Genomic DNA, 22,913 nt, shown 5'->3' on the forward strand with positions numbered 1-22,913 from the left:
TTGATCTATATTTCTGTTTTGGTGCCAGTACCATACTGTCTTGATTACTGTAGCTTTGTAGTATAGTCTGAAGTCAGGGAGCCTGATTCCTCCAGCTCTGTTTTTCTTTCTCAAGATTGCTTTGGCTATTCAGGGTCTTTTGTGTTTCCATACAAATTGTGAAATTTTTTGTTCTAGTTCTGTGAAAAATGCCAGTGGTAGTTTGATAGGGATTGCATTGAATCTATAGATTGCTTTGGGTAGTAGAGTCATTTTCACAATTTTGATCCTTCCAATCCAAGACCATGGTATATCTCTCCATCTATTTGTATCATCTTTAATTTCTTTCATCAGTGTCTTATAATTTTCTGCATACAGGTTTTTTGTCTCCTTAGGTAGGTTTATTCCTAGATATTTTATTCTTTTTGTTGCCATGGTAAATGGGAGTGTTTCCTTAATTTCTCTTTCAGATTCTTCATTATTAGTGTATAAGAATGCAAGAGATTTCTGTGCATTAATTTTGTATCCTGCAACTTTACCAAATTCATTGATTATCTCTAGTAGTTTTCTGGTACCATCTTTAGGATTCTCTATGTATAGTATCATGTCATCTGCAGACAGTGACAGCTTTACTTCTTCTTTTCCGATTTGGATTCCTTTTATTTCCTTTACTTCTCTGATTGCTGTGGCTAAAACTTCCAAAACTATGTTGAATAAGAGTGGTGAGAGTGAGCAACCTTGTCTCGTTCCTGATCTTAGTGGAAATGGTTTCAGTTTTTCACCATTGAGGATGATGTTGGCTGTGGGCATGTCATATATGGCCTTTATTATGTTGAGGAAAGTTCCCTCTATGCCTACTTTCTGCAGGGTTTTTATCATAAATGGGTGTTGAATTTTGTCAAAAGCTTTCTCTGCATCTATTGAGATGATCATATGGTTTTTCTCCTTCAATTTGTTAATATGGTTAATCACATTGATAGATTTGCGTATATGACGAATCCTTGCATTCCCGGAATGAACCCCACTTGATCATGATGTATGATCCTTTTAATGTGCTGTTGGATTCTGTTTGCTAGTATTTTGTTGAGGATTTTTGCATCTATGTTCATCAGTGATATTGGCCTGTAGTTTTCTTTCTTTGTGATATCTTTGTCTGGTGTTGGTATCAGGGTGATGGTGGCCTCTTAGACTGAGTTTGGGAGTGTCCCTCCCTCTGCTATATTTTGGAAGAGTTTGAGAAGGATAGGTGTTAGCTCTTCTGTAAATGTTTGATAGAATTCGCCTGTGAAGCCATCTGGTCCTGGGCTTTTGTTTGTTGGAAGATTTTTAATCACAGTTTCAATTTCAGTGCTTGTGATTGGTCTGTTCGTATTTTCTATTTCTTCCTGATTCAGTCTTGGAAGTTTGTGCATTTCTAAGAATTTGTCCATTCTTCCAGGTTGTCCATTTTATTGGCATAGAGTTGCTTGTAGTAATCTCTCATGATCTGTTTTATTTTTGCAGTGTCAGTTGTTACTTCTCCTTTTTCATTTCTAATTCTATTGATTTGAGTCTTCTCCCTTTTTTTCTTGATGAGTCTGGCTAATGGTTTATCTATTTTGTTTATCTTCTCAAAGAACCAGCTTTTAGTTTTATTGATCTTTGCTATTGTTTCCTTCATTTCTTTTTCATTTATTTCTGATCTGATGTTTATGATTTCTTTCCTTCTGCTAACTTTGGGGTTTTTTTGTTCTTCTTTCTCTAATTGCTTTAGGTGCAAGGTTAGGTTGTTTATTCGAGATGTTTCCTGCTTCTTAAGGTGGGCTTGTATTGCTATGAACTTCCCTCTTAGAACTGCTTTTGCTGTATCCCATAGGTTTTGGGTCGTCGTGTCTCCATTGTCATTTGTTTCTAGGTACTTTTTTATTTCCTCTTTGATTTCTTCAGTGATCACTTCGTTATTAAGTAGTGTATTGTTTAGTCTCCATGTGTTTGTATTTTTTACAGATCTTTTCCTGTAATTGATATCTAGTCTCATGGCGTTGTGGTCAGAAAAGATACTTGATACAATTTCAATTATCTTAAATTTACCAAGGCTTGATTTGTGACCCAAGATATGATCTATCCTGGAGAATGTTCCATGAGCACTTGAGAAAAATGTATATTCTGTTGTTTTGGGATGGAGTGTCCTATAAATATCAATTAAGTCCATCTTGTTTAATGTATTATTTAAAGCTTGTGTTTCCTTATTTATTTTCATTTTGGATGATCTGTCCATTGGTGAAAGTGGGGTGTTAAAGTCCCCTACTATGAATGTGTTACTGTCGATTTCCCCTTTTGTGCCTGTTAGTATTTAGGCAGCTGTATTTTTAATAAGCACTCCCAGGTGACCTGATACAAGTGGTAAGAGATGCCCATTTCGAGAAATTCTTTTCTATTACTTTTTTTCTAGTCTGGGGAGAAACAACTGTTTATATCTGGCCCAAAGTTTCCCATTTTTCCCCAGCTTCATTCTCCTTTCAGTCTCAATTCAGGAAATCTGATGGCCCAACCTAGATTTGCATGTGAAAGAACAACCTACCTGCCATGTATCTCCAGAGACCACAGTCCAAACTTTGAAATACTTAGAAAACCTGCATTTGAATCTCAACCTAGACACTTTTCTCCCTATTCTGAGGCTTAAAGTATCCCTACACATACATAATGATAAATCTCTCTTTTCTGAGTGAGACATTTTGTAACTGTTATTTTAAAAAATTTGGATCTCATTTTCTTTTCTTTTTCTTTTCTGTTCTCAGAAGACCTCAGTAATTCTTTTTTTTTTTTTTTTTTTTTTTGCGGTACGCGGGCCTCTCACTGCTGTGGCCTCTCCCATTGCAGAGCACAGGGTCAGGACGCGCAGGCTCAGGACGCGCAGGCTCAGCGGCCATGGCTCACGGGCCCAGTCACTCCACGGCATGTGGGATCCTCCCGGACCAGGGCACGAACCCGTGTCCCCTGCATCGGCAGGTGGACTCTCAACCACTGCGCCACCAGGGAAGCCCTGACCTCAGTAATTCTTGTTTCTGAGTTAAGATAAAATGAAAGACGGGTCATATATGCTAAAATGTGTAATTAGGCGATGCTAATTAAGTACTTTAAAATGATTAGATGAAAGCACCTTATGTGTACTTCCAGCCTCAGTCAAGGGCGTGGCTTCAGGCTAACATCAGAGGTAATTGGGTTGCCTTCCCTGACTCAAACTGCTTTTTTGCCAGGAATCCTACGGATCTTGCATTTCAGATTTCATTTCTTCCTTCAAGCAAGTATAGGAACAAAGTATCTTCTTCCTATCCCTTAATCAAAAGCCATAATGCCGGAACTCTTCTCTGTGCCTCCGTAGAGTGTTTTAAAGACTCCCGTGGAGGCCTTGGGTTCAGGGATACTATGTGAATTGGACCATGAGTTAAAAGCAGAGGAGTTGCTTTTAACTCATAGTTCAATTACTGTGAGACTTGGAACAAGTCACTTTGCCTTTTTGAGATTTGATCCCAGGAGTTGTTGTGAGACTTGGTGATATAATATTTAAAACACGTGCAAAATATTTAGCACTTGATAGATAATCAATGAATGCCAGTTGTTATTATTACCTACTATTGTATTTGCCAAACCCAGATGATAAGCCAGTACAACTACTATGGTAAAAATCTGGGCTTCCAAACAGCAAGTGAGATCTGAAAACATAATGGGTCTAGTATTTGTTCTTAAAGGCCACATATGATTTAATCCTTGAAGTATTTTTGTCCTGTGGAAAAAAGTAAAAAAGGAAGAAGGAAGGTGGTTTGGAGAGCTGGCAGTGTATTGCTCAGCTGAGCTAGACTGGTAGCAAAAGCCAGCATTAGAGAGGATTCTTGGAGAGGTGGCCTATCATTAACTGTGAGGGCAATGGATCCTCTGAAACATCCTCATATTATAGAGCGCTCGTTGTTTTCGGCATTTCCTTGCTATCATTTTCTCTTTCTTGGGTCATATATGCATACATTGAATTACGTGGAAAATGTAACCGAAGACCAGAGCCTTTCTTTTTTTTTTTTTTTTTTGATCCCAAGAAAACAGGAGTTTACTGTGGTTTAGAAGTCAGAATGACGGTACATAATAATTAGGTTTAATTGACAACAATTAAATTGACAATTGACAACACTTTTTCTGAAATTTCTGAATTTTTGCTAAGTTTTATACATTATCACTAGCTTGAGTTTCCCCCCTCTCTCTTACTTTTATTACTCGAGTCACCAGAAGGGAAATTTAAAGTATTTCAAAAATAGCTGTTTCTGGGCAAGTCACCCAGCACACACTCCTCATGTTTCCTCTGGTTTCAAACATAAAGGGGAAGCCGGCTCAGACAAGAACAATCCTTGCTGCACACCCGCCAGCTCGCGCATCCCTCTTTTTATTCTGAGAGGCTCCAGCTCAAAACAAAAGTTACAAGGTTAAGCGCTACTCTGAGTTCCTGACACAGCTAAACCCTGCTTGGTCTTCAAAAAATAGAGGTCTGTAATTCCTTTTTGAACATGCCTTCAAAGTGGAGGTCTTCAGCCACGAGCTCCTCTTTGACGCCATCTAGTGCCCACTGGTGGTCGGTCGGCTCCAAAGCTTCCCACTGTCTTAAAAGCTTTGTTGGTGTCTGCGGGCATGGCCATGGCTGCTCCAGTCATCTGTTCCTGCATCATCCGCGATTGGTCAGCAGCATTATCTTGGCCCCAAATCAGAGAGTAAATGCCCCGAAGCCCAAAGACATTGAGGAAATACCAGGATGCAGAACTCACCCAGGAGGCATCTAATGTGAGTAGTTTAATTCCTTGCTGTAGCATGGGCTTAAAAGGCAGGGTCAGTGGAAACGGGACCTTGGTTGTGACAAAGCCTGAAAACGTCATGTTGAGCCATCCACCAATAAGAATCATAGGGAGGACACGTGTGACGTTGCCTTTCATCATGTCTATGAGCATAGCGGGGAGGGGGGTCAATCACAGGAGAAGGAGGCACATCCTTCCTTTTAGTTTTTTTGGAAAAATCCATCCTCTGGGTTGTTGAAGTAATATGTTTGTGCCAGGAGAGACTGTTTGGGAATGTATTTTCCATTTTCCCTGAGGCCTCTGCTTCGAATGAGGGCTTGACTGTCGGAGACTTGTTCCTGGGTGAGCTTCTTGTCGTTCTGCAGCAGGATGGATACGTAGTGGTGAATCATGCCCACGAAGAAGGTGATGATAACTATGGGCAGGACCACCCAGAGGCGGATGTTGGAGTCGAGTAGCAGCTCGGGCCCTTCCATCCTCACAGAGAGCCAGCTCCCGGCTTGCTGTAGCCGGGTTGATTTTCACTGGGGCGCGGGGCTTCTCGTCGAGTTCGCCTCCCAGCCTTCTCACGCCCCTCAGCCAGGCGAGCCCGGGACCACTGGGCAGCCCGCAAGCCCTTATTTTATTGACAAGTCAGGAGCATCTTTACCCAGAGGAAATGCCAGGTTACTGAATTTACCCACAAAACTCTTCCGAATCCTTTGTTACTTTGTGTGGATTTGATCTGTATAGATGACACATTAATAATGTTCTAGGGCCCAGAGAACTAATTATTTACCCACAGATCCAATCTGTCTTTCTCATTTGTATACCTGGCAACTGCAAAGGATGGGAGTTGGCAAACTTGTTAGCACTGTGGGAGTCTGGATACAGAGAACATTTATAGAACAAATTCTTGTCTGTGTTTAGGCATGGATGCCGATCTTAAATACTTTTGTACTAATCTACTGGGGCACTTGATTCAGGAAACATTTACTGAAGACCTGCTTTTTATGCTGCCCAACGCTGAATATAGCCATTGCGTTTCACTGGGTGCAGGTGTGCATTTCATAAAGGAAACACAGCAGTACAAGAAGGAAAGTACATTTCCTTTACTAGGGAGAAGTAGCAGGTAGAAGAAATGTTGAGACTTTTTTCCCCCTCTCTTGCCCTGAATCTTTTCTCCCTGTCATCCAGAAAGTCAGGTCGTTTATTCTGCTTCATCCCTTCCAAAGAGGATTGTGACACTCCCCAAAGAAGTCACAGCAAACCTTCCTGGATTTTGTTTCCAAAAGTCTAAGCCAAGATGAACAAATCCAAACACTTAGAAGGGTCTGGCAGATAAAGTGATGGGAGGAGTGAGCTGGATGGCTCTGTGGTGAGTGGAGGGCATGTGGTTTGCATAAAGAAGGCATCTGCTGCGCTGCCCCAGATTTGTTTTGTTTTGTGAGCCCAGAGAAGCCAGATGTCCAAATTTCTAAAGGAAATCCAACTTTTGGTACAAAGAACTACCGGCCCCAGCCTACTTGGGAGAAGAGAACTAGATGGAGAGATAGGTTCCCCGAGACAAAAAAAGGGATTTTCCTGGGTTCAGAAAGGAAGATAATTTTGTGCGCTCTATAGAAATAGAGATCTTTACCCACAGCCTCATGGCAGCCTCTGGGTTGATGGAGAGGAGAGAGATGACTTCATGGTGCCCTAGGGAGGTGGGATCCCAGGCACTGAGATTTCCAGGGAAGCCTCCAAAAATTTCAGTCAGCCAATAAGATGAACTCTGGTGTAGAATCCCGTTTTAAGGGAAGACAAGGAACTATGGATATAAAAAATAAACTTAAAATGCTTAATTCCTTGCATAAGATAGTATTTTATCGAGGTGCCTATAGCAGAGTGGTTTAACATAACCTGGTTTCAATTACTGAGTTCAGACCATGAATCACACATTTATTTGCTGTGAGTCTTGAGGAAACATGTAAACCCTCAATGCATCAGTTTCTTCATGTTTAAAATGGGAATGGGGGCTTCCCTGGTGGCGCAGTGGTTGAGAGTCCACCTGCCGATGCAGGGAACACGGGTTCGTGCCCCGGTCCGGGAAGATCCCACATGCCGCGGAGCGGCTGGGCCCGTGAGCCATGGCCGCTGAGCCTGCGCGTCCTGAGCCTGTGCTCTGCAACGGGAGAGGCCACAGCAGTGAGAGGCCCGCGTACCGCAAAAAAAACACAAAAAAACAGGGAATGGTACTTAATAATACTAAGCCTACTTCAGTATTATGAGAATTAAAGTAAATAATATGTGTATATCTGGTATGATGAGCAAGCAAGATGCATGAGATACAATTAGAAATCATCCTTATTTTAACTTCCTACTATCCTTTTAAAATTTATTTAGAAAAGAAGTCCTTCTTCTGCTGCTGGTTGAAAACACAGGCTGATGGATGAATTTTCGACTTCATTTTAGATATTAAGACCTTTTTCAGATTTCAAGGTTGCAAACATAATCTTAATTCTGAATATGGTCTGATCCCACATACCAGTAAAAACTCCAAATTTGATTTAAAGTTCAATCTTCTCCTCTCTTTCATCTGAAAGATGGGAAAGGAGGGAAGGAAAGCTCTCCCTTGTTTGCTACTGCTGTAAGATGGCATTGTGCACACTGGGCCTGGCAGTTAAATATGGATGACTCCTTGGCCATTTTATATATCCTTCGGTGCCCCCATGAGAACTTACCAGTACAAGCCGTACCTTGTCTTCCAGTTGCCACTTTCTCCCTCAGTCCCCGTTTTCTTTTCTTTTTCTTTTTTCTTCTGGAGGTCCACAGAGCAGACTCTATTGCCTTCTGTCCTATTACTTCCCCAGACAGTCCTCTGGGATAGGTTTTAAAACAGCTCTATGCTGGCACATGGTAAGTGTTTTTAAAAATGTCATTATTATCACCACAGTTGGAAATAACAGGTTTGAGAGGATTGTATGAAAAGACATATTTATCTAGTTCCAAATTAGGCACCTTATACTATAGATACATTTTTTTTTATAGATACATTTTAAGAATGTTTCTTTAAATGAAAATTTGACAATTTGATGCTTTTCCCATGTACCTATTGTAAGTACCATACATGAGTTTACAAAGTATGAATGGGCCAACATAGGATTCATTTACTAAATATATGTGGATTTTTATGAAAGGGGCATTGAAGGCTTCCTGAAAGGAGGCAGCATTTAAATTAAGCCTTGGAATTTGAAGAGAGTTTTACCATGATAGGCCCAGATGGTGGGAAGGGGAAGGAGTGGGAAACCAGAGGCAAAAGAAATGTGTCTGGAGCTAATACTCATGAGTGACAGTGTGTTACAGCAGAGGTTGATTACAGGTAAAAGTTAAAGCTAGTATTGACTGAGGATTTCCTGAGTGCTTCATTTGGACTACTTCATTTATTCTTCTCAAGTTTGTGAGGCAAGTACTGTGAGTATCCCTCTGTTATGCATAAGGACATTGAGCCTTAGAGAGGTGAGGGTAGTGGCCTGAGTTCTCCCAGCTGGAGAGGGCAGGACATGGGATTAGATCTGGCTGTCTGACCTGGGCAGGACCATGCCTAACTACTGCATTATGCAGGGCCCTTAGTTGTTAGGGGTTATAGGTGGCATTCATAATACACATTGGATCATAAAGAAGGTTCAGGATGGTCTGCATAAGAAAAATTTTAATTTTGTACATCAATCTTTGAAAAACTTACCGTTTTTCACTATATAATACTTTTAATAATTTCCTGCCATTCCTTTCTTCTTCTTCCCTTCCTCCCTCCCTTCTTTCTTTTTTTTTTTTTTATCAAGTTGTTATTAATCCAGGGACTGTGTTAGTCCCAGGATATATAATGGTGAACCAAAATATATGCAGTCTCTGCCCTCATGGGAATTATATTCTCCGGGTGGGAGGGAGATAGATATTTAAATAGTTTCTAAGATTAAAATTGCAAGTGTGACTTTTACCTAAATGAATGGAAATTTGAGCTATTACAGCTTAAAGCGGGAGCTTTGATTTGAAAGGCCAGGGGAGAATTAGTGACTTTGAACCAAGTTCTGAAAGATAAATGAGAGTTAACTAGATGAAGTAGGAAGAGAGGAGTGCCCAGGCAGCATATGCAAAAGTCCTGTGGTAGGAAGAAGAGTGGGCTATAAAGGCCTGAGTGGCTAAATCTGAGCATACCGGAGTGGGGCAATGTACAGAGCAAGACTGGAAAGGTGGGGGCCTGGTCATGCAGAGTCTTGCTGTACATGTTCGAGCTAGATATTTTCCTAAAGGCAAGGGGTTCTGACTTTTAAAATGAAGCATTTTAAGCAGGAGTGGCCCCATGCTCAGATTTCATTTTGAACATACAACCCTAGCTGCCCTGCGGGGAGCAGATTGGAAGCGAGAGAAGTGGAAGTAGTTGGAAGAAGTAGATTATTCAGTCAGCCAGGTGAGAGAGGCATTGCTTAAACCAGGGGGTGGCAGTGATGAAGGGAGATGGGGGGGATTCAAGAGACGTTTAAGGGGTGAAATCAACAGGACTTTGGGATTGACTCCATATGACGGGTGAGAAACAGGGGTGGCATTAAGCAGACTCTATGTTTCTGACTTGGAAACTGGATGGTTTGCAATCATTGAAAAAAGGAAGGCTAGCAATAGTTTTGTTTTGTTTTGTTAAGGATTGGGTTGAGAGTAGCAGGGAAGACCATGAATTTTGAGTTAAATCACCTTTCAGATCTCAAAGATTTTTGGTAATGGAGTTTTAGCTTTGACTAAAGAGTACCCTACCTCTAATTTCCCCATTCCTGGCTCAGTTCCTATCCTGTGTGAAAACTGGGTCATCACAGACTGACAGTCAAGGGCTGCTGTCCAGTCGTTCACCGGACATGCCCTATAGCCCCTCAGATTCAACCTCTCCCTCCTGCAGATCCCAGAGCCAGCCTGGCTGCCCAGAGTAGACCTCAGATAGCTCAGGTGCTCTAGGCTTGTTACCTCAACTCAGACTACGACGTGCGACCCCTCCCGATGCTGATAAGGGCTGTCCAGCTGCTCCTATCTCGCTTCACTCTTGCTGGTTTGGTTTTATCATCACTGGCTCCCCTCTGCCCATGTCTTGCTTGCCACCTCCTCTCCACCTCCTTCCCAGTAGTTCCCAGCATGTCTTATGGAGGGCTCCACATTATATGACTAGTGGAGATGAATAATTCCTTCCTTCCTTCCTCTGGTCCTTCCCTCTGTCCTTCCTCAGAAACAATTCATGATTCTCAAGTGAAGCTGCTAACCTGAAAACTATCCACCAGATGGCACCAAAACATTATATTCCAAGTGTTCGGCCCTCAGTACACCTTCAAGAAAGCCCAAAGGTTTCACTACTACGAGATGATAAAGCAGAGCCCCAGGTGCCAGTTCAACAGAAATTAAAATTCCCACTCGAACCTCCCAGAATATTTGGTTTTGGATTTTGTCGAGAGAGAGAGAGAGAGAGAGAGAGAGAGAGAGAGAGAGAGAGAGAGAGAGAGGAGAGAGAGAGAGGGAGAGGGAGAGGGAGAGGAGAGGGGGGGAGAGAGAGAGAGAGAGAGAGAGAGAGAGAACACCTTTCTCAGTAAACAATCTTTATTTTTTATTTTCTGCTCTTTAGATTCTGGATAAAAGACTATGATGGACATTACAAAATGAGGAACATGAATATTTTCAGGGACACTGTCATTTTCACTTGTGTTTCCTTCACTGTCCTTTTCTTAGTGCTAAAGCTTTGCTTGTTACAGAACATCATGTCAAGAATAGAAATACAATAGCTCCCTCTTACCAAAGTAATAATTAAGATTAAGTGAAAACAAATGTATACATCCAGCATCCTAGTTAAACAGAAGAGTAAAATTAACCATTTTCTCTAGTTTTAAAATGTAACTGTAATTTTTTTCCGTTTCAACATTTAGCTATCATTAATATAGCAAAAATAGTATGAGTGACGATTTAAATGATTAAAACAGTTAATGAAATGAACATATCTTCTTGGTATTATCTTCTAACTGTGGGATAGTGTTTTCTTCAATCAACATAATTAACAATTATGTTGTTGATGACAGTTTAAGAGACTTTGAGGGTTGTTTGTTGTTGTTAGTAATATTTCAGTGGCTTAAAAAATACCACACCCCTTATAAATTAACATTTTTTACTGGGTGATCAAATGTCTATCTGGCCAAATTTAGTCAAAACTTCATATGAGGAAATATCTATAAGGATTTGTGCTTTCAAATTTGGAGACCTGGGTACTGAGTGATTAAAGACTTTGCCAGGGGATGGAAAATGGGTAAAGAAACAATAGATGTTAAAATTTACTATTTTGATTCTTCTTTGGAGGCAAAAGAAATGATCTATGAATAAATGCACAGCAGGAAGTGAATTTTTAAAAGGAAGACATGTTAAATAATTTGATGTTAACTCAGTTTTGTGTATATATTTTTATAATATTTCGTATGTATACTCTTTTGTCAAATTTGGCTGGCCAGCAATTGTAACATGCACATATATATACATAGAGTACATAAATATTCCTTGTTTTGCAAAGGTGTGTGTGCATGGGGGGGTGGTGCTGTGTTTTTCCACTGCACAGAATAGAATGTGTCTTGCTCTAAAGCTTGGATGAATGTCTAGATGCTTCCCTACCCTAGGGAGTCATCTGAATGTCCACAGTTCCCAGAGTGCTTTGGGATCACTTAGGCTAAAAGATGCTACTTATTGTGAAGCTATCTTGTTTTATTCCTAAAGGAATTTCATCATTTTATATTTGTGAAAACTGTCAATGCATCTTTCTCAAAATGCAATTACCTGAAAGAAGCAAACCAACACAGAGTGGACCCCTTGTCTTCAAAGTCATTTTATTAAGAGTAAATTAGACTGAAAAAGTGATAGTCTGAAATGCATTTTCAATAGATTGCTGTCAGCCTTGCTACCTGTCAAACAGAGGCCTGAAGTTTCATAGTGACATATGGATTAGCCCAGTCTTCCCTGCAGCGTGAAAACAAAAGACAATTGGTGATGCATGGGGCAAACTCATCTTAAAACAGAGATATCAACAAAGGAATATGACAGCACGAAAAGACAGAGTGCAGCCTGCTGTCCACATTTACAAAGAGATTCTGTCTGAATCCATAACTTCAATACACTCTGAGACAGAAAAAGAGAAAATACACGTTAAGTGTAATTGTTCATCGGGTAGTTTGCTTTAGCAAATGCTGAATTTCATTCTCGGAAGGGAGAAAGAAGTGGGAACAATGGATAAAATAGCTGCAGTTATAAAGAGTCATTAAGAAGAACCATATGGAATTAGAATTATTTGATTTTTTAAAATCATCCATCATAGGGACTTTAAATGAATGTTCAAAATTCTCATCCATTAATCAATTGAAAAAATAAAGGCTAAAGTCACAAAAGAACCTCAAGAGCAAAAAACTCTTTTCCCAGTTAGAGCTTTAAACTAGACTGGCAAGGTCATTTAGTTCAGGGTCTGTGTGAAAAAGAAGTGCATATCAAAGTAAGAGAAAATCATACAGATCTGCTTAGGTCTGGGAAAATACAGTATGGATTTTTTTTTAACACCTCATGTGAACAATTACCTAGGCCACTTGTATGACCAGTAACTTACAATTAAATAGAAATGAAAGTTCCTCTCATAGTCATTTTAATCCATACATCCTAAGGGACTCAAAAAACAAGTTTAATAACTAACACGATGCAAAAGTCAGTGAAGGAAAATGGTGCATTGAATTATAGAAAATTCTGATTTTCTAAGCTTAGGATTAGATGCTAAAAGACCAAAGTAAGAGAGTTTTGGAGTTACGCAGTGGCCACCAGAGACCCACGCAGAGCTCAGAAGGAAAAGTTCAGGAAAGGGCAACTTTGGGGTATCCTGAAGGAGTTTGCCCATGGGACAGGGGGTCTCTCCCCCCTCTCCCTTTCTCTCTCTTTTGTCAAATCATCACCTGCATGATGGCTTCCTTTGGCGACAGGGCTGACTCTGCAAATGGGAATAGGCAGCTGTCTACAGAGGGTCACTTAAAATGGGAACTGGAAGCCTCATTGGGGTGCCTTGAAACTCCTGTGATTAGTCACGTGTTAAGTGTTCATGGATATTTTACACAAGTGGAGGATGGGGGCATATTTTCTAATTAATATATTAGGGAGCTTTAGGATATCCATGTCCTTCCTAGGAAAGTGCAGAGTCCTGAAGGTTTGAAAAATGGAACAAATGAGTTTTGGGTGTTTTCCTTGGTCGAGCCAGAGGACACACATTTAAGATACGATTGATACATCAGAAGTCATGAGGTTTTGGAGGGGGCTGAGGTTATCAGAAATCAGTAGGGAAGTAGGAAAGAAATTAAGGGCATCAGTGGAAGCATTTCCAAAATTCATAATTTTGCCTTTAAGCAGAGCTCTTCCCAGAGAATTTAGCTTATTGCTATTTGCTTTAGTACTCTATGGCCTTAAACATGCATAGGAAAATTATGTAGGAATAAAATAGACATGTTTGTTGTATACTTTACATCATTTTTTAACACTTGTGTTTTCTTGTAATGTCCCTTTGTTTTCTCTATTCATTATATCTCTGTCAATAAATGTTTCTTTTTGAGTAGCATCGACATATATACACTACCAAATGTAAAATAGATAGCTAGTGGGAAGCAGCCGCATAGCACAGGGAGATCAGCTCGGTGCTCTGTGACCACCTAGAGGGGTGGGATAGGGAGGGTGGGAGGGAGGCTCAAGAGGGAGGGGATATGCGGACATATGTATGCATATGGCTGATTCACTTTGGTGTACAACAGAAACTAACACAGTGTTGTGAAGCAATTATACTCCAATAAAGACCTAGTAAATATAAATAAATAAATAAATGTCTCTTTTCCCCACATACCCTTAGGAATCTGCTTTGATTTCTCATTTTTGGAGTCTAAACTCACACCCCTGAAACCACAGTGTGTACTCTTCTGACATAATTGCTGTTGATTTCGTTGCTATTAGATTTGTTCTTGTTGTTGTACCGGTGTGGCTACACTATTATCTGAGCATTAACACACTGTGTCAGATAATTTTCAACTGCATAAAAGGGATCATAGTCGATTATCCAAATGAAGGTTTCTTTTTCTCTCATAGAAAATAGACCAGGATCAGCCAGCCAGGACTTTTACAGTGGCTCTCATTAACATCAGAATCTAGATGCTTTCTCTCTTTCTGCTCCTCCATTTTTGGCTTATGACTTTTATCCGCCTGGTCACCTCATGAATCCCAGATGTTTGATCTCTAGCCTTTCCTGAGCATTACAAGTGGAGGAGGAACAAAGCCACATGGAGAAAGGGTGGTGTCTTTATCAGGAAAGCAAAGCTCTTCCAGATATCTCCAGGCACCTGCTTACATTTTCTTCACCCAAACTATGTCTGATGACCATCCCTATCTTGAGAATGCTTGGAAATACAGCTTTTAGCTGGTCACGAAACCAGTTCTCTATTTGTATGGAAGAAGGAAAGACTTAGAGATATTGGTAGGTGACCGGCAGTCTCTACCTTACACTGACTTTTCTGCAGAGTATATGTAGAGCAGAATAGGAAAATGCATTTCTAAAAAGATTCCATATTTAACTGCTTAGGGTATAAAGAAAAGATCTTGGAGGGAAATGTAGAGCAATGGATGGATGGTTGAAAATTCTAGCTGGGAATGTTGAAGAGGTTGATGTTTGGCCCAAGTGCACCAAGAAAGCTATTTTTTATTTTAAAAGGGTTAGAGGTTGACTTGTGTGGAATAAAGGTAGAGGCACAGGAAAGAATACTAACATGAAGGAAAAGAAAAAGATGACCGTGACTTGTTCCTTCATAATGTTTGAAAACCAAAGATAGGTAGGTGAATTTCACCTATCTGCACCGCACATGGGGCGGTAATGATGAATAAAGGCAGGCAGAACAGGCCAGTTCTGGCTTCTTGACTCTTTGCTGCTTGGGTGACTCAGTTACTTAGCCTCTATCCCCATGTCTGTGGAATTGAGACATTGACTATTCCTATCCCATTGCTTTGCAAGATTAAATGTTATAATGCCCAACCCATAACAATCCATCAAACCATGCTAAGTATCATCACCATTAATCTCATGACTGCAGGCCTGGAAAGTATTTCACTGATTCGCCTCTATCTTCACACAGCTGTTCTGTGTGATCTTGGACAAGTCATTTAACTCTGGGTGCAGATTTTTTATTTCAGTAAAATGAATGTAGTAATATCAACCTCATGCACTAGTTGTAACAAACAAATAACAGACTTATGTAAAGATCCTTTAAATGGAGAATCTTTATATCCAAGTGTGAGATATTATTAGTGTTACTATATTGCCTATACTTTTTTTCCCCTTTCCTATTTGTTACTTTTTTTTTCTCTACTCTGTGCTTACTTTCTCAAATGAAATTGGCACAGGGTAGAGTAGCTAATATTTGGGATCTTTCTAAAAATTAGAGTTGACAAATAGGGATGGTATTCCATCAATCTGTAGCCGCTAGTGCCCAAATATTTATCTGTGAGAAACTGAGCTGTGGTCTAAAATACTCCTTGTGAGTTTTCGCTCAGATGGAAAAATTGTGTTTTCAAGCTGTGTGTGCCAGAGACCAATGTACTCTTCTGACATGTTACAAGTTCTAACTGCTTCCTTTCGGCTTTGAAAAGTATTAAAATTTTCTACCGTTATGATAAACAATTCCCATTTAAAACAATCTCAGCTTGGAGAGTCTGCAGAGGAGAACAGTGCAGATGATCTGCCTCTGCTGGCAGGAGTTGTCACTGATCTCCACTGCCCCCTGCCTCAGCCCTGGGGCAATTCCACATGCACTCGGTCTTAACAGCACTACAGTTCCCACAGATGTTGTCAGCTTTAGTCACTTTAAGTGGTCTCTGGTAGGCAGTAAAGAAATGGTTTCAGTAGGATATTCTTAATTTTTAGAGTTCAGGTAGATACTAACACATTCCTTTTATGCCTCCTAAATATATATGAATACTATATATATATATGAGTGCAATATATTGAATTTCTATTCCAATTTTCCATAATTTTATTTAAGGGACACTTAGTACTTGATAACAGCTTTTTCCAGATTGATGCAGCAGAACTTTTGTTTTTCACCATTAATTCTAAAACCTTAAAAATGAGGCTGAGTAATGGCTGGCATTTTTCTTTTTTATGTGTTAGGAAGAAGAGTTCTTTGTATCTGGCTTCAGCTCTCCTTTAGTTTATCCCTCTTTTCTGCCCTTCTTTCTTACCCTACTTATAGACAAGATCAATGTCGTTCAAGATGTCAGCCAGCACTTAGGCAAAGCACATGGGTGCCATTGTCTTATATGATGCCCGTGGTTTGGATCTCATTCTCAAGGACACAGGACTAGGGGACTCAATTGACTAGATGCTGAGGAAGTGGGTCACAATCAAGAGACCCATTAGGGATTTCTTTACAAGTAAGAAGGCCAATATACTAATTTATAATAGAAAATATTTCTTATCACAAGAATATCTATGACTAACCATCCCTGGTATTAGCAGGCCCACCCCTAACCGTGTGGGGCTGAGACGGGGGTACTAATCGGGGCCCACGTACCATGTAAATGTTTAGGAGTAATAAATTAATATATGATTGATCAAAATATGTTCTGTCTTCCTACCTTGACAAATGTTCCTACCTTGACAAATGTACCTTTGTTATAATCTAGAAGGCCAGGTTAGGATTAGAATTCTTCGCTTTCCTTGTGGGGAGGAGCCAGTTTCATGGCTCCCAGCCTCCATACCTATGCTCGCCAGCCTCTGACCCATCTCTTTTCATCCCTGGATCTTTCCATGGCCTGCCAAGCATCTCACATGTATGTTGTGAACACCTCAACTGACACAAGCACAAGTTCATCCGTTCCACCAGCAAACAGCCACCCACCGGCCATTCCTCTGCCTGGCTTTGGGAGGTGAGACCCAGGGAAGAGACAGTACAGACTAGTGTGGCAAACTTGGAGCCATTTAGGTAGGAACTATAGGGTCCTGGGCAATCGGAACATGATGCTAGAGCCAGCCCAGATGCCCAGAGTAGACTTAAGTTGTCTCAGGTGCTCTAGGCTGGTGACCTTGACTCAGACCACAATGTAGGGGCCCTCCTAACACTGATTAGTGCCGTTCAGCTGTTCTGTCCTTGCTTCAGCTCTTGCTAGTTTGGCTTCATCACCACTCACTTCTCCTCCACCCCCACCATCTGGACTACTGCTCTCCTCCATCTCCTTACCAGTAATCCCCACCATCCCACACTCTCCCTGCCCCTCCACTCTGCCTAGAAAGCTTTATATGGACCCTCAGATCCTTGTTTCCAGAAAGGACAAACATCAATTACCTTTAATCAAATAAATTTTAGGTCTGCCATCTGGAAATTCCCCTGAGTCACCTTGCCTGGATTTGGGGTGGGTCCCTTAACTCCTCAGTTATCTGTTCTTAGGAATTTCCTGCGTTTATGTACCTATTACTGATCTCATCTATTGGATAAGCTTCCTTAACCGTTATGAAAAATCATTAAGAAGTATTTCACTGGTTATCAGGATGATCTTAATATAAGTCTCACCCCCCATATTCTTTTTAAAAAATTTTTAATTGAAGTATAGTTGATTTACAATGTTGTGTTAGTTTCTGGTGTACAGCAAGGTGATTCAGTTATACATGTATATATATATATATATATATTCTTTTTCATATTCTTTTCCATTATGATTTATTACAGGATATTGAATATAGTTCCCTGTGCTATACAGTAGGACCTTGCTGTTTACCTATTCTATATATAGTAGCTCGTACCTGCTAACCCCAAACTCTTAATTTATTCCCACCCCATATTCTTAAGTAAAGACTTAGTATAAATTCCTCCTCACTATTATTAAATAACCACTTCAAGTTCCTCACAGGAATCAGTGGTTCTCAAACCCTAGGAAGTATCAGAGTCATCTGGAGGGCTTGTGAACCCCAGATTACTGGCTGGGGAATATGTGTGTATGTGTGAGAATTTCCATTTGTAACAAGTTGCCAGGTGATACTGATGATGCTGGTACAGGGGATGCACTTGGGGAACCACTGCTCTTCATGTGCACTGTTCAGTCTCCTCTCATTCACTCCTCAGTACAGCACAGTCTATCTTCCAACCTCGCCATCTACTGACATTGCTCTGACAAGAGTCACCAGTGCTCTCCTATGGCTAAATCCAGTGCTTAATGGCTAAGTCTAAAGGACACTTTTCATGTCCAATAGATTCTTAGGAAATTTCGGATGTGTTTGATGTGATTTACCCCTACTTCCATGTTCCCCCTTTTGAGTTTTATTTCATACAACTTTCTGGCTCTTCTGCTGGTCTGGATTCTATGCTCTTCTTGCTTCACTCTCCACCTGGAGGGCCTCTACCCACTCATCTTTCTAGACTGGGGCCCAGTGTCACTTCCTCAAAGAAGTGGTTCCTTTTCTTGTCCCAGAAACATGGATGACCCTTTCTTTTTCTTTCCCATTCTACTCTACTCATGCTTATATCATTCTCTCTGTAATGCCTATAATGGCATATATTTACTAGTCTCCTTACTCAGGGGAGTAAGGATTTTGACCAGATTTTTCCAAGTATTGCTAAACAGTAGGTGTAAAAACTTCCTATGGTTCCTTAAATCCCTGCTGGGTACCAGTGCCCACTCTCATTCTCTGGGATGTAGCAAAGGTATGTTTATGTGACGCACATAAGAAGGGTAAAAGCTAAGTCTCTGGATTGGGACAGATGTCAACTGCTGTGTTTCCCCTTGACAAAGTGCTGGTTGCCCATGAAGCGAAATTCTCTACAGATGCAGTTACCGGTGGCAGGAACTGTTAGCATTATCTTGAGAGTGTGGAATGTTTTGCAGGCCTGGTAGTCTGAGGATGAAAATTCAGCTCCCATTCATCTCCCAGATGCCTGAACAATGCCATAGTTGCCCTTTGCTGGAAATATATTTCAGTTCGCATGGCTTTAGTGGATTTGGCCCTCTCTTCCCTTTCTCATTAAACTCTCTGCCCTCATCCTTTCCCCTTTCATCTCTCCTCCCTGAAAGAAAAGGAGAATCTTTATCTTTGAAGCAAATATTTTATCCATTATAGGAGCTCACTATGTCCTTTAGGCTTAAATCTTTGGAAGCAAAGTCAGAAAGAAGGAAGACTTTTTTTCTTCTTTGCTTTTTTCACCCAATTATGTCACTCTTCTCAGTAATATGCACAGCACAGACTTGGTGCTTCTCTGTAGGATAATGTGAGGGTGAGAAATACTCCGTCTGCAAAAAGAAAATATGCTGGTTATTATGCCAAAACATAGCCTATAATTCAATTCATTGTGCTGCCAGAAAACCTGACTATAACCTCTCTGCGGCCAGGAGCTCTATGCTATTCATCTTTGTAGCTACCTTGCCTATTACACCTGTCATGCCTGTCATGTTTATTAGGGAATCAGGAGGTATCATCATTTCACACAAAATGATAGCCTATTGCCACCATCTTTAGAAGAGTTTCAAAGAATACACAGTTAACCCCTAATATTAATGCACCTTGGAGCTTTAGGTCAGTAGGTCTGAAAAGAGCCTCTTGAATAATCATCTTTTCCCTCCTCCAAAGCCCTGTTTCTCCATATAATCTGGGGTCAGTAACAGCAGTAAGAAAGTCAGCAGCAGTCACATATGTGCAAGTCAAGCTTCTCTCCATCTGCTTCCTCCTTAGGGAAAATCTAATGCTAAAATGACTTTCTAAGGGGAGGAAGCACAGCTGTTTTCACCACCATCTATGGCGTCACGGGATAAAAAAAACCTGCTTCCTTTCCCCTTAAGCTCTGGTTTCTTTTGGACACGTTTTGGATGGCAGCGATAATTCATTTTGCTGCTGGGATGCTGGTTCCAACAGCACCTCCTTTGATGCTTTGGCCTCCACCCCATTTATCTCTGGCCCTGGGAGCCAGGGAGACAGGGCTATTTCTATCTCAGGCATCTGTGTTTTTGATCAGCTCATGTGTTAGGCCAATCTAAGTGTGAGGAGGAACTGAAACTACTTCACACTTGTCTGAAGTAGTGCCTTCATTTGGGTGAGGGGCAGAGAAGTGTGTGTTGATGCCGAGATGCCTGAGTCAGAGGGCAGAGATTCCGGCAGGGACACCGTCACTGCCTTTGACAGTCCTGGTGGAATCCAAGAAATGTAGAATGTGAGTTATAGAGGAAAACTTTGGACAAATCTGGCAAAGTCTTCATATTTCTTTCTCTAAGAATGAAACTATGTCTAGATAGAATCACTTTTTATTTTTCCAGCCCCCAAAATAAGATTATAGCCTGGCCAAGTGACCTCAGGTTTTTTACTGTAGTTTACTCACCTATGTGGAGGTCCTGATTTTCGAGAGGAGCTCTAACTTTAAAAGTTAAAATTGTATATTGATAACTCTTAGATTCTTTTATTTCTTTCATGTGATATCATTCTTCTCAAGAAGGAACGCTTAATTCTCGTTAGTTTGAAGGGCCTGACATTAGTGTGATTTCAATACTCCCCATATGATTGTTGTACAGCCAGGGCCGAGAGCCACTGACTGAGAATCCGTAAGAGCATCTCACTCTAAACTGTAATTCGATGAGTCAAAGATTTACTAATAACTTACTGATATAATCTATCGAGTGGTTTCTTACTCCAGACTATAGCAGTATATAGTTGGCATCTTTAAATTTCATAATTTGTTTTCAGTACAGAAATATATTGGAGTTGGAATACAGGGCTAACTGACTGTTTCCTTTGTGACTTAACAATGATACTGTGAGAGCTTACGTTTTATGGTGTTTTTTTTTTTTTTTTGCGGTACGCGGGCCTCTCACTGTTGTGGCCTCTCCCGTTGCGGAGCACAGCCTCCGGACGCGCAGGCTCAGCAGCCATGGCTCACGGGCCCCGCCGCTCCGCGGCATGTGGGATCTTCGCGGACCAGGTCAGGAACCCGTGTCCCCTGCATCGGCAGGCGGACTCTCAACCACTGCGCCACCAGGGAAGCCCGGTCCCTTACATTTTATCAACAGCATTTATACAACCTCATTTTATTTTGGAAACAATTCCACTTGGTCAGTATTTTGGCATTTGTAATGATATGAGGGAAATATTTTTTAGAATGCTTCATGAGGAATATTATCAGAAAAGTAGCTTTTCTCTCTGCACATGGTCCGCCCTGTGGTCCCAGCAAAGGTCAAAGTCGGGGATGTGAAATAGAAAAACACTTGACAAACCCAAAAATGTGTAAAGCCGGCCCCTTTCACCTCATGTAGGAAAGGGAAGGAGAAAAGGCTACAAAATGAGGAGAGGTGGGGGCTTCCCTGGTGGCGCAGTGGTTGAGAGTCCACCTGCCGATGCAGGGGACGCGGGTTCGTGCCCCCGTCCGGGAAGATCCCACATGCGGCGGAGCGGCGGGGCCCGTGAGCCATGGCCGCTGAGCCTGGTCGTCTGCAGCCTGTGCTCCGCAATGGGAGAGGCCACAACGGTGAGAGGCCTGCGTACCACACACACACACGCAAATGAGGGGAGGTAATTGGTGAGACATGGTTGCAATGCCGTTCTTTCTCTGGATTGAATACCCCGGAGGACATCTGGGACAGTGGCAGCCATTTTGAGAGGAAATCTGAAAGCAGAGCTGTACTCTGGTCTCCCGTTGAAACATAGGAATAGAGTAAAAGTGGAAGCAGGACGTTTGTGTCCCGCTTGTAAGAATTGTGTAAAGTTCCACGTGACTTGGAAAGGCTGCAGATGTTCTCTTGGCCCCTACAAGAAAGCAGAAGGTTGAGAGCCATTGGCTTACTCTGATGCTATGAAGTGGAGAATATAGACAGGACTCAGAGAGCTCTGAATCAGTGACAACCAAGGTTGGGTCAAGTCCTTAGGGGAGGGCAACTCCTCAGCTATTTTAGTTCTCCCCTAAACTCATGGAAACTGCTCCAGACGCCTGGGTTATCTAACTATGTCTCTTCTGAATGCACACTGGTCTAGAGTGAGTGGCAGCTGAATGGTTTAATGTGGATGATTCACACTGAGAGGCGTGGACTAGAAAGACCATGTGGTCAGACAGACCTCATCCGGGTGCAACACTCTCTAGTTTGTTCTCCTTAAACAAGTCCTTTAACACCTCTCAGCTGAGAATTCTTCTCTCAGCCTCAGACACTTACATCTAGCTCTTAGAGCAATATAAAAATCAACTACATAACTCTACTCATTAATTTTGGCCTCTTTGGGTCATTGCAGAACTGGACCTGGTCTATAGTGAGTGCTTATACTGGTCTATAAGCAATTGTTGAATGAATTGAATGAATGTCTCAGCCAAGAGGCTTTTAGCTACAAGTGGCAGACAACCCAACTCAGATGCTCTTCAAGATGAATAAAATTTTAATATATAGGATAACATAATTGAGAAAGTCCAGAAACTTGGCAATGATTAATTATGGTTGAATTGATAGCGCTGTTTTTGTTTTTATTTTTATCTTTTGTAATTCTCTGACTTTGACCTCCTGCCCATGCTGACTTCTTCATAGCTGTACTGATGGCTGCAAGAGTCCTAGACAAAGAAAATTCAGAGAAAAAGAGGACATTTTTGGTGATTCTATCTTCGGAGTGAGGAAATATCTTTCCCAGAACTCCCAGGTTCTCTTCTTGTCTCATTTGACCAAATTGTAACACATGCTCATTTTTGAGTCAAACTCTCAATTAATGCAGTGCACTGACTGCTCAAGGCCTGGGTTCCTGTGCCCGTCACTTCAGGGACAAAGGGATTATCCTTAGAATAATCAGTCTCTGAAGCTAGCAGAAGGGCCAGCTCTGCCTGAAGCACCTGGGTCATATGTGGGAGGGGTGGGTACTTGAACCCAAGGAGAAAATGGATGCTGGTGAGACAATCAACCACTAATATTTACCACAATATGTAAGCACCAGCACCGTATCTGACAGGTAGTGGGCTCTCAATTAATGCTGCCTTCGTTTCTCTTATAAGCAGGACTTGTATAAGAACTCAAAGAAAGTGAACACGTTTTCTGGGGTGGACAGTAAGTAGATTAGTGGGATTGGAGGAGGATGGAGAGTATATCAGT

General features: G+C 41.3%; 1 pseudogene; it reads right to left on the reverse strand.

Moving 5' to 3' along the window:
- Positions 1-4,399: 4,399 nt before the first annotated feature.
- LOC101269791 (ER membrane protein complex subunit 3-like) lies at positions 4,400-5,281 on the reverse strand (annotated as a pseudogene).
- Between the last annotated feature and the right edge of the window lie 17,632 nt (positions 5,282-22,913).

This window comes from Orcinus orca, chromosome 5 (assembly GCF_937001465.1).
Source record: "Orcinus orca chromosome 5, mOrcOrc1.1, whole genome shotgun sequence".
In the NCBI taxonomy this organism is placed as follows: Eukaryota; Metazoa; Chordata; class Mammalia; order Artiodactyla; family Delphinidae; genus Orcinus; species Orcinus orca.